Source organism: Choloepus didactylus, chromosome X, assembly GCF_015220235.1.
Source record: "Choloepus didactylus isolate mChoDid1 chromosome X, mChoDid1.pri, whole genome shotgun sequence".
NCBI lineage: Eukaryota > Metazoa > Chordata > Mammalia > Pilosa > Megalonychidae > Choloepus > Choloepus didactylus.
The window spans coordinates 145,890,113-145,905,856 of NC_051334.1; positions in this window are offsets into that span (position 1 = coordinate 145,890,113).

The following is a 15,744-nucleotide window of genomic DNA, read 5'->3' on the forward strand; positions in this document are numbered from 1 at the left end:
AAACTAAGTAACTGGCCCATTAGCACACAGCTATAAAATGGTTATTTAACCTAAGTTTCTGTTTTGTAGGGATTCTTGAGAGGACTGATTGAAATTATACATGTGAAGTTGTTAGTATAGGCTTCAGAATAGCATAAACTCTCATTATCTTCATTATTTGTACTGCATATTGTAATGGAAAGAATCAGACATACCAGAGTTCCAATTCATGTTCTGCCACTAATTGTACAATCTCTCAGAGTCTTAGTTTCTTCACCCGTGAAATGTGCATGATATTTCACAGGACTGTTGTAGCAATGAAGTGAGATGATCTATGTAAGTATAATACGATGCCTGGTACACAGAAGATGCTGTATTAGTTTCCTATTGCTGTTGTAAAAAATTTACTAGAACTTTGTGGCTTAAACTAACACAAATTTATTTTACAATTCTGTGGGAAAGAAGTCCAGAGTGAGTCTTACAGGGCTAAAATCAAGTGGCTGTTTCTTACTGGAGTCTCCAGGGGGTGTATCTGCTCCTTGCCTCCTCCAGCTTCTGATGGTTGTTAGCATTCCTTGGCTAGTGGCCTTATTATTCCAGTATCTGCTTTTGTCATCACATTGCCTTTCCTCTTCTCTGTGGTAACATCACCCTCTGCTTCCCTCTTATAAGGATACTTGTGATTTCATTCAGGGCCCATCTGGATACTCCAGGAAAATCTCTTCATCTCAAGATCCTTAACTTAATCACATCTGCAAACTCCCTTTTGTCATATAAGATAACAGTCACAGATTTCAGGGTTTGGAGATATCTGTTGGATCATTATTCAGCCTACTACAGAGGCTTAGTGGTTCTTATTATTAGAACCCAGGTCTTCTCAATAGAAGGATCTTTCCTGTACATTTCACTTCCTCATGTCAGCTTCCCATGGGCACTGTCATATAGAGAATTTAAAGACAACAATAAAACTGTCTAAAAGACAGTTTGTATTTTATTATCATCATACACCAACAATTCTAAGCAATACCAATGATAAAATATTCTTTGCTGTGCAGGACCTCTCTGCCTGCAAATCACACTGCTGATACATTAGATACATTACTACTCAGGACTAAAGTGCTATCTTCTCTCCCCTCCCTACCCCGTCAAAATTTATTCCTTGACCTAAGTTTTCTTTTCTAACTTAATCTGGTATTATCTTACCCCTTATTCAAGGTCTCTGAAGGCTGTTTTGAGGTTGACTGGCAGGTGTTCTTGATGATATCCTCTGCTATACTGGACAGCAGTCCCTCATCCTCCTTAAAAGGTTTCCAAAAATAAACAAAAAGTTTGGGAGATGAATTCTGAACTTTATTCTTTATTAGAATAGCTCTTATAGAATAAAAGAAATGATTTTTATTGCCAAGAAATGAGGTAGACATTGCCTGTTTGGAGGGTATATAAACTACTGTTATGGAAAATGGAGATATAATGAGAAGATGAAGGAGAAAGATGAAAGGAAAGGAAGACTTAGATGTCTGTTTGTGATCTTTGCACCTACAACTGAAATCTATGTTGGAAAGGGAGTGATAGAACCAGAGACTATCAGAGCTGGAGGAGAACTCACAGACCATTCAGACTGAAGCCATCATTTTACATATGGGGACTTTAGGCCCCTAAGGGAGAAGAGAAGTTTACAAGGTCTCACAGCAAAGTGGAGGCATAAATGGCTTTTCTCATGTTTAAAGGGGCAGGCTACACTTGGTGCAAGTTGTCTGTCTCACTTGTTTCATTCTCCTTGTCCTTTAATTTATTTTTAAAAATTTATACTTTGAGGAGGTTTAAACCATGTTACACTCACTTTTATGGTTATTCTTTGCCATTTATTTTACCAGAGGGTTAGACTGCCAAATGTAAGGTGTCACTTTCCCAGTCATAGCAAAATCTGTAGCTACTTATCTTAGTTGACTGGAACAAACTATCATTAGCTGCATGCAAAAAGCCTATGGCAGCCAGGGTTGTGGCTCAGGACTCATTAGGGACTGGAGAAGTTTAATCTGTTCCAGAGTCTCAGACCACATCCCTACCTTGACCATCCTTTTTGACAAAAGCCTTTAATTAGTCTCAATTAAACAGATGGTGACACTGAAGAACATTAAGAGTACAAACTCAAATTTCACTGACTCTTGCCTCTTTTTAGTTACAAAAGACCTCTGGCTCCTTGTAAAGCCCTTCACCCCAACTTGCTCTTCACTATCCCCTGCCTATTATTTATGAGACTGTCCAGATACAACTCAAACTGACACAACTTGTACATATGTCTGCTTCTGCTGGATACTTCTGCTTCTGTGCTCTTTTACCAGGCATCAGTCTCCTACTGGGTGCTGCTACCATTCTATTAGGCACTGTAGTCTACTGTGTATGGGAGAGGGGAATGCATCTTCTCTGCTGACCTCTAGAAGATGGCACCATTGGTCCATTACTCCTCAGGGAAAATGGCAGTCTTTTGCTGCATATTGTCATTCTTCCTGTGGACACTGATACTGCTCCACCAGACACCTCTCTGATAATTCATAGCACTGATGATGGCACAGGTGAGCATTGGTGATCTGTGGCAGAGAAACCCCTGTTTCACTCTGTTCTATATGTTTAGAAGAATCCCAGAACAATCTGTGTATATCCTAATGTGTTGGAGTTTCTTTTTTTATTAGAACAGCATTTTACAACTTTTACACACAATGCTCTCTCTTCTTAGACATCTATCATGGGACTTGGCAAGGGGTAGATTTGAGCAGCAGTCATGCTATAGGTGGAATCACTACTCCCTTTAGATGACTAAGACTTTGTTGCAGGGTCAAGTTTTCTGTCTTTTACCACCTCCCTCTCCCTGTAGTATGTGTTCCTCCCAGAAGCCTCCTTATTCCCTACACCCATCCCACCAGATTTGTCCAAGGATTTCTTAACCACAGTGATGGCGACTGTTTAGGCTCAAGCTTGGCTCACTTTCATGGATATATTTCTAAAACAGCTTACCCTCTTCCCAACTTTTTTCTTCTTAAGTGTAGTATGTTAATTATTATTTAGCTTCATCTTTATTACTCAAAGTCAAGATTGTAAACATCAGTTATTGTTACATTCTTTTAACCTAAGGCTACTATATAAAGTCTTCATTCTAGAAGTCTAGGGAAGGCAGCTGCTAGGCTACTTTTAATCTAGAGAGGGCTTCATGAGTTAATGAAACCAATATGATAATATAACATGGGTTTAAATGTTCAGAGACTATTTTAAATCACCTATGGACTGTGTGCCAGTTTGAATGTATTGTGTCCCCCAAATGCCATTATCTTTGATGTAATCTTGTGTGGGCAGATGTTATCAGTTTTGATTAGATTTCTTTGAGTGTTTCTTTGGAGATGCACCCCAACCAGCTGTGGGTGATGACTCTGATTGGATATTTCCATGGAGGCATGGCACCACCCATTTAGGGTGGGCCTTGATCAGTGGAGCCATATAAATGAGCCGATGGGCAGAGGGAACTCAGTGCAGCTGAGAGTGGACTTTTGAAGAGGAGCTACAGCCAAGAGGGACACTTTGAAGAAAGCACAGGAGCTGCAGATGAGAGACATTTTGACGATGGCCATTGAAAGCAGACTCTTGCTCCAGAAAAGCTAAGAGAGGACAAATACTCCAAGTGCAACTAAGAGTGACATTTTTGAGGAACTGCAGCCTAGAGAGGAACGTCCTGGGAGAAAGCCATTTTGAAACCAGAACTTTGGAGCAGACACCAGCCACGTGCCTTCCCAGCTAACAGAGGTTTTCTGGATGCCATTGGCCATCCTCCAGTGAAGGTACCCAATGGCTGATGTGTTACCTTGGACATTTTACGGCCTTAAGACTGTAACTGTGTAACCAAATAAACCCCCTTTTATAAAAGCCAATCCATCTCTAGTGTTTTGCATTCTGGCAGCATTAGCAAACTAGAACAGACTGTCATCTGTAAAAATTGTTTTCATACAGAAGGGAGAGAATTTTGGGAGGCTTCAAAGATGGAGGTGGAAAGGTACCAATGGACCAGACTGCTTCTGAATCACTTTGTAATAGCTGGCACAATATTCTTAGGAACATGAGGTATAGGAGAGAAGAGTTTTAGGATATTACATTGGATTTTGCTCCTACTTTCTGTTCCCACTGCTTGCATTTTATGTATCTTTCTCCATGTCTGATTGTACAAGTTAGAACATTTTTTTATACTATTTTGAATGAGGAAAATAGGCTGTAAGTGTTAAAAATGCCAGGAAATCAAAAGTGAGTTCAAAATTTACCATTCTGCCTTCAACTTTGTTTTTTACAAGTGGATATTTTAGTTATGAAAATTCCAATTACAGTAAGGATGTCAGAGGAAACCCAATAAAGGTAAACTGTGCACTTTAATATATGTCCCCATTTAATGCATGCATTTTTCTTTTTCATTTAGAAACACACTTAAAATATGTGGCTCTTGTCTTTAGTGAGATAGAAGTGGAAAAAAATATGTGTATTCCAGGGAGCAGTTCAGTTTTAATTAAAAATGCCAAGCTAATTTGTCTCCCTCCCAGAGCTACTGGTATTTTACCTTTGGGCTGTTGTGTAGACTTGTCTGCCATTTGTCTGAATATAAATAACTCTTGTTTCATATTTTCACACTTGTCTTTTCTTGCAGTTTTTCAAAATGGTTGCTTTTAGTGGTAAATTAATTTCATATCTTGTGAGCAGATTTTAAAATTATATACAGCAACTTATCAACAGGAAGGCTATTTTATCTTCCATGTGAACAAAACAAGAAAATGTGGTTGTGTTCAGGGTCCCCAAGACCACTATCAGGTTTGATGATTCACTAGAGTGATTCACAGAACTCAAAAAAGCTGATTTAATCATGGTTATAGTTTGTTACAGTTAAAGAATACACATTAAAGTCAGTAAAGGATAAAGGCACATAGGGCAGAGTCCAGGAGAAACTAGGCACAGATTTCATTTGTCCTCTCCCTGTGGAGTCACACAGTGCTTACTTCTCCAAGGAAGTATGTGTGACAACGCATGCAAAGTGTTGTCAACCAGGAAAACTCATCTGAATCTTTGTGTTCAAGGTTTTTATTGGGGGGCAGTCATATGGTCATGAATGCCCATGAAGCTGACCTTAGCTACTCTATCTCCAGCCCCTGCAGAGATCAAACTGATATAGCATGTCCCAAGTCCACAGGTGAAAAAAAACACACATTCACCATATATCACATTGTTAGCATACACTATCTGGTGTGTCACAGGGTGCGAGTTATAAAAGACGCTCTTACCAAACAGGATATTTATTACAAGTGTTTATAGGCTGTCTCCCAGGAGCTAATCAAGGACCAGTCCTGAAGACCTTTGTAATATGCAAAGTTTGGGCAACCCAGGCCTACTAAGTTAACCCTTTGCTGCACAGTGGTGGCGCCAAATACAGAGGTTTTTGACAGACGCCTGAATGTTGAGTTACTTCTTTGAAAAATATTTAATGGCAATATGGTTCCTTTGCATGCAAAATTTTGAAGAAAAATGGCTAACCTTGCCCTACCTCAAAAGGATATTCTCTGTGGTGTACTATGTTCTAAGGAGGGACTAACTAGCATTGTAGAAGCCAATACCAGAGGCCCCTTTTATGAAACAGCCAGTGCCACTAATCTTAGGGGTTTATGGTTGTCTTTAGAAGCTCTGTATGATGGTGTTAAAATATTTCCTGTATGTGGAAACACCTCTGGTTAACTATTCTTTCATATGCATAAATTTATTTATCCTGGTATCTATCATATAATCTAGAAGAGAAGAAACAATAAGAGAATGATGGATGGAAACATGTTCATTTGGAGAATCAAAAGCAAAGGGCTGGAACTCAGAGTACTAAAAATGGTGAGTTTGTGAGCACTAACAAGGATTTCTGAGAATAAAGGCAGCATTCTGAGAACAAGGTACATGGGGGATTGAGTTGAAAACATATTTCTCCGACTTCCCAATTTTTCTGGAGGGCAGTTCCTGGGGATATGATGTGTATGTTTTTTACTTGGATTTACCAGTCAATCTGGCTTGGTTTCAACCACTTATAATAATATAGTGGATATATAGTGTATACGGATGTCCTTAGCTCACATCTAAGACCTTTTTTCTATTGTAATGATTAATTCCAAACCCCACCTGTGAGTAGAATAGGGCTGGATATTGTGGTGTGGGTTTAAAGGGAAGTCATGGAAGTGTTATAGGTGAAAAGTGAACTGGAGTGTAAAGTAACAAACCTGAATGCCTTTAACATAGAACAAGTTTTAGTGAAAAGACAAATTTACTTTTATGTTATGAATGTATCATTTTATATCTACAGATTCTGAATTACCTAGAAAACACAAAGTTGTTTCTCAAATGGTATTTTAGAACCAAATAGGATACTCTGTGGTTTGGATCCTAAATGTATAATAGAGAAAAATTGAGCACTTGATAAACATAGATCTGAATAAACCTTGGCCTTATGTATTAATAGAGATGCCTAAACATGTTGAATGTACAGACCACTAAATAAGAATAACTTGTCAAAGCAGTAAGTTATACAAAAATAAATCGGGAGGGGTGTTGAACTGAGAATTCAACTTTATGTTTGTCCTTGTGTCTAATGGAATATAGAATTTCTTGCATTTCAGATCCTGCCAAATTGGTTGCATAAAAGAACCTCCTGTGCCTTTTTTTTTTTAATCATCATTTTATTGAGATATATTCACATACCACGCAGTCATACAAAACAAATTGTACTTTCGATTGTTTACAGTACCATTACATAGTTGTACATTCATCACCTAAATCAATCCCTGACACCTTCATTAGCACACACACAAAAATAACAAGAATAATAATTAGAGTGAAAAAGAGCAATTGAAGTAAAAAAGAACACTGGGTACCTTTGTCTGTTTGTTTCCTTCCCCTACTTTTCTACACATCCATCCATAAACTAGACAAAGTGGAGTTTGGTCCTTATAGCTTTCCCAATCCCATTGTCACCCCTCATAAGCTACATTTTTATACAACTGTCTTCGAGATTCATGGGTTCTGGGTTGTAGTTTGATAGTTTCAGGTATCCACCACCAGCTACCCCAATTCTTTAGAACCTAAAAAGGGTTGTCTAAAGTGTGCGTAAGAGTGCCCACCAGAGTGATCTCTCGGCTCGTTTAGGAATCTCTCTGCCACTGAAGCTTATTTCATTTCCTTTCACATCCCCCTTTTGGTCAAGAAGATGTTCTCCGTCCCACGATGCCAGGTCTACATTCCTCCCTGGGAGTCATATTCCACGTTGCCAGGGAGATTCACTCCCCTGGGTGTCTGATCCCACGTAGCGGGGAGGGCAGTGATTTCACCTTTCAAGTTGGCTTAGCCAGAGAGAGAGGGCCACATCTGAGCAACAAAGAGGCATTCAGGAGGAGACTCTTAGGCACAAATATAGGGAGGCCTAGCCTCTCCTTTGCAGCAACCGTCTTCCCAAGGGTAAAACTTATGGTAGAGGGCTCAACCCATCAAACCACCAGTCCCCTATGTCTGTGGTCATGTTAGCAACCATGGAGGTGGGGTAGGCGAATACCCCTGCATTCTCCACAGGCTCCTCAAGGGGGCACTACATCTTTTTTTTTTTTCCTTGTTTTTCTTTTTTTTTTTTTTTTTAAATTTACCTTATTTTTTAAATCAACTGTATGAAAAAAAAAGTTAAAAAGAAAACAAACATACAATAAAAGAACATTTCAAAGAGACCATAACAAGGGGGTAAGAAAAAGACAACTAACCTAAGATAACTGCTTAACTTCCAACATGTTCCTACTTTACCCCAAGAAAGTTACATAATATAGCAACATTTCTGTGAACTTGTTCCTACTACATCCATCAGAAATTAACAGACCATAGTCATTTCTGGACATCCTCAGAACGTTAAATAGCTTATCTGTTCTTCTTGGATTATTGTTCCCCCTTCCTTAATTGCTCTCTACTGCTAGTTCCCCTACATTCTACATTATAAACCATTTGTTTTACATTTTTCAAAGTTCACATTAGTGGTAGCATATAATATTTCTCTTTTTGTGCCTGGCTTATTTCGCTCAGCATTATGTCTTCAAGGTTCATCCATGTTGTCATATGTTTCACCAGATCGTTCCTTCTTACTGCCGTGTAGTATTTCATCGTGTGTATATACCACATTTTATTTATCCACTCATCTGTTGAAGGACATTTGGGTTGTTTCCATCTCTTGGCAATTGTGAATAATGCTGCTATGAACATTGGCATGCAGATATCTGTTCGTGTCACTGCTTTCCGATCTTCCGGGTATATACCGAGAAGTGCAATCGCTGGATCGAATGGTAGCTCTATATCTAGTTTTCTAAGGAACTGCCAGACTGACTTCCAGAGTGGCTGAACCATTATATAGTCCCACCAACAATGAATAAGAGTTCCAATTTCTCCACATCCCCTCCAGCATTTGTAGTTTCCTGTTTGTTTAATGGCAGCCATTCTAACCGGTGTTAGATGGTATCTCATTGTGGTCTTAATTTGCATCTCTCTAATAGCTAGTGAAGCTGAACATTTTTTCATGTGTTTCTTGGCCATTTGTATTTCCTCTTCAGAGAACTGTCTTTTCATATCTTTTGCCCATTTTATAATTGGGCTGTCTGTACTATTGTCATTGAGTTGTAGGATTTCTTTGTATATGCAAGATATCAGTCTTTTGTCAGATACATGGTTTCCAAAAATTTTTTCCCATTGAGTTGGCTGCCTCTTTACCTTTTTGAGAAATTCCTTTGAGGTGCAGAAACTTCTAAGCTTGAGGAGTTCCCATTTATCTATTTTCTCTTTTGTTGCTTGTGCTTTGGGTGTAAAGTCTAGGAAGTGGCCGCCTAATACAAGGTCTTGAAGATGTTTTCCTACATTATCTTCTAGGAGTTTTATGGTACTTTCTTTTATATTGAGATCTTTGGTCCATTTTGAGTTAATTTTTGTGTAGGGGGTGAGGTAGGGGTCCTCTTTCATTCTTTTGGATATGGATATCCAACTCTCCCAGCCCCATTTGTTGAAAAGACCATTATGGCTCAGTTCAGTGACTTTGGGGGCCTTATCAAAGATCAGTCGGCCATAGATCTGAGGGTCTATCTCTGAATTCTCAATTCGATTCCATTGATCTATATGTCTATCTTTGTGCCAGTACCATGCTGTTTTGGCAACTGTGGCTTTATAATAAGCTTCAAAGTCAGGGAGTGTAAGTCCTCCCACTTCGTTTTTCTTTTTTAGAGTGTCTTTAGCAATTCAAGGCATCTTCCCCTTCCAAATACATTTGATAACTAGCTTTTCCAAGTCTGCAAAGTAGGTTGTTGGAATTTTGATTGGGATTGCATTGAATCTGTAGATTAGTTTGGGTAGAATTGACATCTTAATGACATTTAGCCTTCCTATCCATGAACATGGAATATTTTTCCATCTTTTAAGGTCCCCTTCTATTTCTTTTAGTAGAGTTATGTAGTTTTCTTTGTATAGGTCTTTTACATCTTTGGTTAAGTTTATTCCTAGGTACTTGATTTTTTTAGTTGCTATTGAAAATGGTATCTTTTTCTTGAGTGTCTCTTCAGTTTGTTCATTTCTAGCATATAGAAACATGACTGACTTATGTGCATTAATCTTGTATCCTGCTACTTTGCTAAATTTGTTTATTAGCTCTAGTAGCTGTATCATCGATTTCTCAGGGTTTTCTAGATATAAGATCATATCATCTGCAAACAATGACAGTTTTACTTCTTCTTTTCCAATTTGGATGCCTTTTATTTCTTTGTCTTGCCGGATTGCCCTGGCTAGCACTTCCAGCACAATGTTGAATAACAGTGGTGACAGCGGGCATCCTTGTCTTGTTCCTGATCTTAGAGGGAAGGCTTTCAGTCTCTCACCATTGAGTACTATGCTGGCTGTGGGTTTTTCATATATGCTCTTTATCATGTTGAGGAAGTTTCCTTCAATTCCTACCTTTTGAAGTGTTTTTATCAAAAAGGGATGTTGGATTTTGTCAAATGCTTTTTCAGCATCTATTGAGATGATCAATTGATTTTTCCCTTTTGACTTGTTAATGTGTTGTAATACATTGATTGTTTTTCTTATGTTGAACCATCCTTGCATGCCTGGAATGAACCCCACTTGGTCATGGTGTATGTTTTTTTTAATGTGTCTTTGGATTCGATTTGCAAGTATTTTGTTGAGGATTTTTGCATCTATATTCATTAGGGAGATTGGCCGGTAGTTTTCCTTTTTTGTAGCATCTTTGCCTGGTTTTGGTATTAGATTGATGTTAGCTTCATAAAATGAGTTAGGTAGTGTTCCATTTTTTTCAATGTTTTGAAAGAGTTTGAGTAAGATTGGTGTCAGTTCTTTCTGGAAAGTTTGGTAGAATTCCCCTGTGAAGCCATCTGGCCCTGGGCATTTATTTGTGGGAAGATTTTTGATGACTGATTGGATCTCTTTGCTTGTGATGGGTTGGTTGAGGTCTTCTATTTCTTCTCTGGTCAGTCTAGGTTGTTCATATGTTTCCAGGAAATTGTCCATTTCTTCTACATTATCCAGTTTGTTGCCATACAATTGTTCATAATATCCTCTTATAATTTTTTTAATTTCTTCAGGATCTGCAGTTATGTCACCTTTTTCATTCATTATTTTGTTTATATGGGTCTTCTCTCTTTTTGATTTTGTCAGTCTAGCTAGGGGCTTGTCAATCTTGTTGATCTTCTCAAAGAACCAACTTTTGGTGATATTTATCCTCTCTATTGTTTTTTTGTTCTCTATGTCATTTATTTCTGCTTTAATCCTTGTTATTTCTTTTCTTATACTTGGTTTAGGATTGGTTTGCTGTTCATTTTCTAGCTTTTTCAGTTGATCCGTTAGTTCTTTGATTTTGGCTCTTTCTTCCTTTTTAATATATGCATTTAGTGCTATAAATTTCCCCCTTAGCACTGCTTTTGCTGCATCCCATAGGTTTTGGTATGTTGTGTTCTCATTTTCATTCGTCTCTATATATTTAGCAATTTCTCTTGCTATTTCTTCTTTAACCCACTGATGGTTTAGGAGTGTGTTGTTTAACCTCCAGGTATTTGTGAATTTTCTAAGTCTCTGATGGTTATTGACTTCTAATTGTATTCCATTGTGGTCAGAGAATGTGCTTTGAATAATTTCAATCTTTTTAAATTTATTGAGGCTTGTTTTATGTCCCAGCATATGATCTATTCTGGAGAAAGTTCCATGAGCACTAGAAAAGTATGTGTATCCTGGTGATTTGGGATGTAATGTCCTGTATATGTCTGTTAAATCTAATTCATTTATCAGATTGTTTAGGTTTTCAATTTCCTTATTGGTCTTCTGTCTGGTTGATCTATCTATAGGAGAGAGTGATGTGTTGAAGTCTCCCACAATTATTGTGGAAAAATCAATTGCTTCCTTTAGTTTTGCCAGTGTTTCTCTCATGTATTTTGTGGCACCTTGATTGGGTGCATAGACATTTACGATTGTTATTTCTTCTTGCTGAATTGCCCCTTTTATTAGTATGTAGTGGCCTTCTTTGTCTCTCAAAACATCCCTGCATTTGAAGTCTATTTTATCCGAGATTAATATTGCTACACCTGCTTTCTTTTGGCTGTGGCTTGCATGAAATATTTTTTTCCATCCTTTCACTTTCAGTTTCTTTGTGTCCCTGTGTCTAAGATGAGTCTCTTGTATGCAACATATTGATGGTTCATTTTTTTTGATCCATTCTGCGAATCTATATCTTTTAATTGGGGAGTTTAATCCATTTACATTCAACGTTATAACCGTGAAGGCATTTCTTGAATCGGCCATCTTATCCTTTGGTTTATGTTTGCCATATTTTTCCCTCTCTCTATTAATATCCTTTATTGTACCCATACCGAATCTCTTTAGTACTGAACCTTTCTCCAAGTCTCTCTGTCCTGTCTTTGTTTCTCTGTCTGTAGGGCTCCCTTTAGTATCTCCAGTAGGGCAGGTCTCTTGTTAGCAAATTCTCTCAGCATTTGTTTGTCTGTGAAAAATTTAAGCTCTCCCTCAAATTTGAAGGAGAGCTTTGCTGGATAAAGTATTCTTGGCTGGAAATTTTTCTCACTCAGAATTTTAAATTTAGCGTGCCACTGCCTTCTCACCTCCATGGTGGCTGCTGAGTAGTCACTACTTAGTCTTATGCTGTTTCCTTTGTATGTGGTGAACTGCTTTTCTCTTGCTGCTTTCAGAACTTGCTCCTACTCTTCTGTGTTTGACAGTGTGATCAGTATATGTCTCGGAGTGGGTTTATTTGGATTTATTCTATTTGGAGTTCGCTGAGCATTTATGATTTGTGTATATATGTTGTTTTGAAGATTTGGGAAGTTTTCCCCAACAATTTCTTTGAATACTCTTCCTAGACCTTTACCCTTTTCTTCCCCTTCTGGGACACCAATGAGTCTTATATTTGGACGTTTCATATTATCTATCATATCCCTGAGGTCCATTTCGATTTTTTCAATTTTTTTCCCCATTCTTTCTTTTATGCTTTCATTTTCCATTCTGTCATCTTCCAGGTCACTGATTCGTTGTTCAACTTCCTCTAGTCTTGTACTATGAGTGTCCAGAATGTTTTTAATTTGGTCAACAGTTTCTTTAATTTCCATAAGATCATCCATTTTTTTATTTAGTCTTGCAATGTCTTCTTTATGCTCTTCTAGAGTCTTCTTGATTTCCTTCATATCCCGTACTATGGTCTCATTGTTCATCTTTAGTTCTTTGAGTAGCTGCTCTAGGTGCTGTGTCTCTTCTGGTCTTTTGATTTGGGTGCTTGGGCTTGGGTTATCCATATCGTCTGGTTTTTTCATATGCTTTATAATTTTCTGTTGTTTTTGGCCTCGTGGCATTTGCTGAACTTGATAGGGTTCTTTTAGGGTTTGTAGACCTATTGAAGTCCTTATCTCTAATTTATCAGATCTACAGCTTCGTGGAGTACACTTTCTCTAACTAACCAGCAGGTGGCGTCCACGAGCCACCTGTTCTCCACAAGCCAGCTCTCCCCTGCTTAGCCTTTTTTTGGTGAGTGGGGGAGTGAGTCTTGTGGGGCCCAATTGGTGTACCAAGCTTGCGTGTGTAGTTGGTGTTGCCTGCCCTGTATGTGGGGCGTGTTTCTGGGCAGTCAGGGAGGGGGGGTGGCCCTAACAATCAAATCTCCCTGATGATCCTAGAGTTTTAAAGCTGCTGCAATAGTCTAATCCTTCAGTTCAGTCCTGCCACAGTTTGTCTCTGCCACTGACCCACAAGTCTTTGGTATTGGCGTATGGCTCCTGAGACTTGCAAGTGGGCCCCTCTTCCAGGCCGTGCACCCCGGGTCCTCTGTTGAGGGATGACTGTGCTATGTCACAGGTGAGTGCCGTCCCCCCAGGGCAGTTCTGGGCTGCTGGGCTGTGTAGGGAGGCTCCCAGTCTGCTCAAATAATGGCTGAATGGGGCTTTGTTAATTCACACTGCTCCACCTTCCCAGCTCTGGGACAATCAGCTGAGGTTGCAGGGAAAGCTAATGTCCACGCCCAGTTTTGTGGTGTGTGCCTGTTATTTGAAGCACTTCCGTCACACTGGGTTGTCTGGGGCAGCTCTGGGCTATGGGGCTGGCAATGGGCAGGAGTGTTTCCTGTCCACCAGGATGGTGGCTGTGAGCGGACACCCCCCTTTTCTTGGGAAGTTGTGGTGTTTAGTGAATTTTCTCAGCCACTGGATTATTGCCTTTTGTCTCAGAGCTCTCTTAGTTCTGCTCTTGACTTGACCTTCCCAAATTGCAAGTCTTTGAAGCTTTCTGTATTGGGCTTCTTAGAGTAATTGTTTTAGAAAAAGAAAAAAGGATTAAAAAAAAAAAAAAAAAAAAGGGCCCTCCTCAGAGATCTAATGGGTTATTGAAATGCTAATAGACAAAGGAACCAGGGCCATTAAGGAAAGGTCCACAGGGCAGAGAGATCAGCTTTTCTTCGGGATTTGCATATGCGCCTCAAGGCCTGAGCTCCGCCCTTCCCCTTTCTGTGTTCACCAGAACTCCAAAAATCCTCTGCTTTTATTTTGGAGTTTTTCATGTTATTTTTTTTTTTCTATGCCTGTCTCCTCTCTGCTGGGCTGGCAGCTCTCAGATTCTCTGGTGTCTGGTCTCAGTCTATCTATGGTTGGAGTTTGAATCAGTAGAATGAGTTTCCGAGAAAGGCTACCACTGCAGTTCTCCCTTCTCCTTCCCAGAGCTGGCAGCCCCTCCTCCCACTGGTCTGAGCCTGGCAGGGAGGGGCGCGGGTCCCCTGGCCGCAAAAACTTACAGATTTCGCTGATCTCAGCAGTTCGACATTTTCATGAGTGTTGTATGAAGTATGCCCAAAGACAGATTGCTCTGTGGTGTCCAGTCCACGCAGTTCCTGGCTTTTTACCTACTTTCCTGGAGGAGTAACTAAAACTTACAGCTCACCAGTCTGCCATCTTGCCCCGCCTCCTCCTGTGCCTTTTTAATAATAAAATTTTAAAGTTGTTTTGGATTTGGTTAAAGAGGGATTAATTTGATACTTATTATGTTTTCCAAATGTATTTTACTTTTAAATTGCTCAAATTGAAGGCTGTTGTGATTTTTACTTAAATAAGGGCTACCTGATTCTAATTTTTCTTCCCTCCATTCTTCTCTTCCCTCTTTTCTGCTGCTCTCATTTTTGCTCTCCTGCTCTCTCCACTGCCACACCCTTTCCCTTTTATTCATTTATCTATTTATCCATTGAATATTTATTAACACTCTCCTATTTACAAGTACAATGCCAATTACAAGGGAAACAGAGATGAGTAAAGCTCATACCTTTTCCTTAAGAAACTCCACACCTCACCAACATTTAGTGTTGTCAGTCTTTTTAGTTTTAGCCATTCTCATGGCTATGAAATATTGTCTCATTTTGATTTTAATTTGTATTTCTCCAATGATTAATGGTGTTGAGCATCTTTTTTGGTACTCACTGGCTGTTCATATACCTTATTTTGTGACATGTCTAGCTCTTTGGTGCATTTTTATTGGATTCCATGTCTTTGTATTATTGCATTTTAGGTGTTTTTTATATTTTGTGGATGCAAGTCCTTTTTCAGATATATGTATTGAAAAAATATTCTCTCACTCTGTGGCTTTCCTCTTTACTCTTTTAGTGGTATATTTTGATGAAGAGTAGTTCTCAATTTTAATGAACAATTTATCAGTATTTTCTTTTTAGGTTTAGTATTTTTTGTGCCCCACCCATGAAAATTTGTCTACTCAAGGCCCATGTTTTGTTTTGTTTTGTTTTTTTCTAGAAGTTTTACAGTTTTGGATTTTGTATTTAGATTTACTATCCATGAAAAATTAAATTTTGTGTATGGTATGAGGTAGAGGTCAAGGTTCATTTTAAAAATATGATTATCCCTTAATTCTTACATTTGTTGAAAATTGTCAATTGAATTATTTAGTGCCTTTGCTGAAAATCAGTTGACCATATGTGCGTGTGAATATTTCTGAATTTTCTTCACTGCCCATTGATCTATTTGCCTGTCATTGTACCAGTAACCAAGTCTTAAATGTTTTATCTTTAAATAGAGTGTTTAAATTAGGTAGTGTAAAACCTCCAACTTTTGATCTATACCTCAGATTGGGGAAACTGATATCCTGAAGGCCTCCAATACATTTTTCTATTTACATGACATGTTTCTCAAT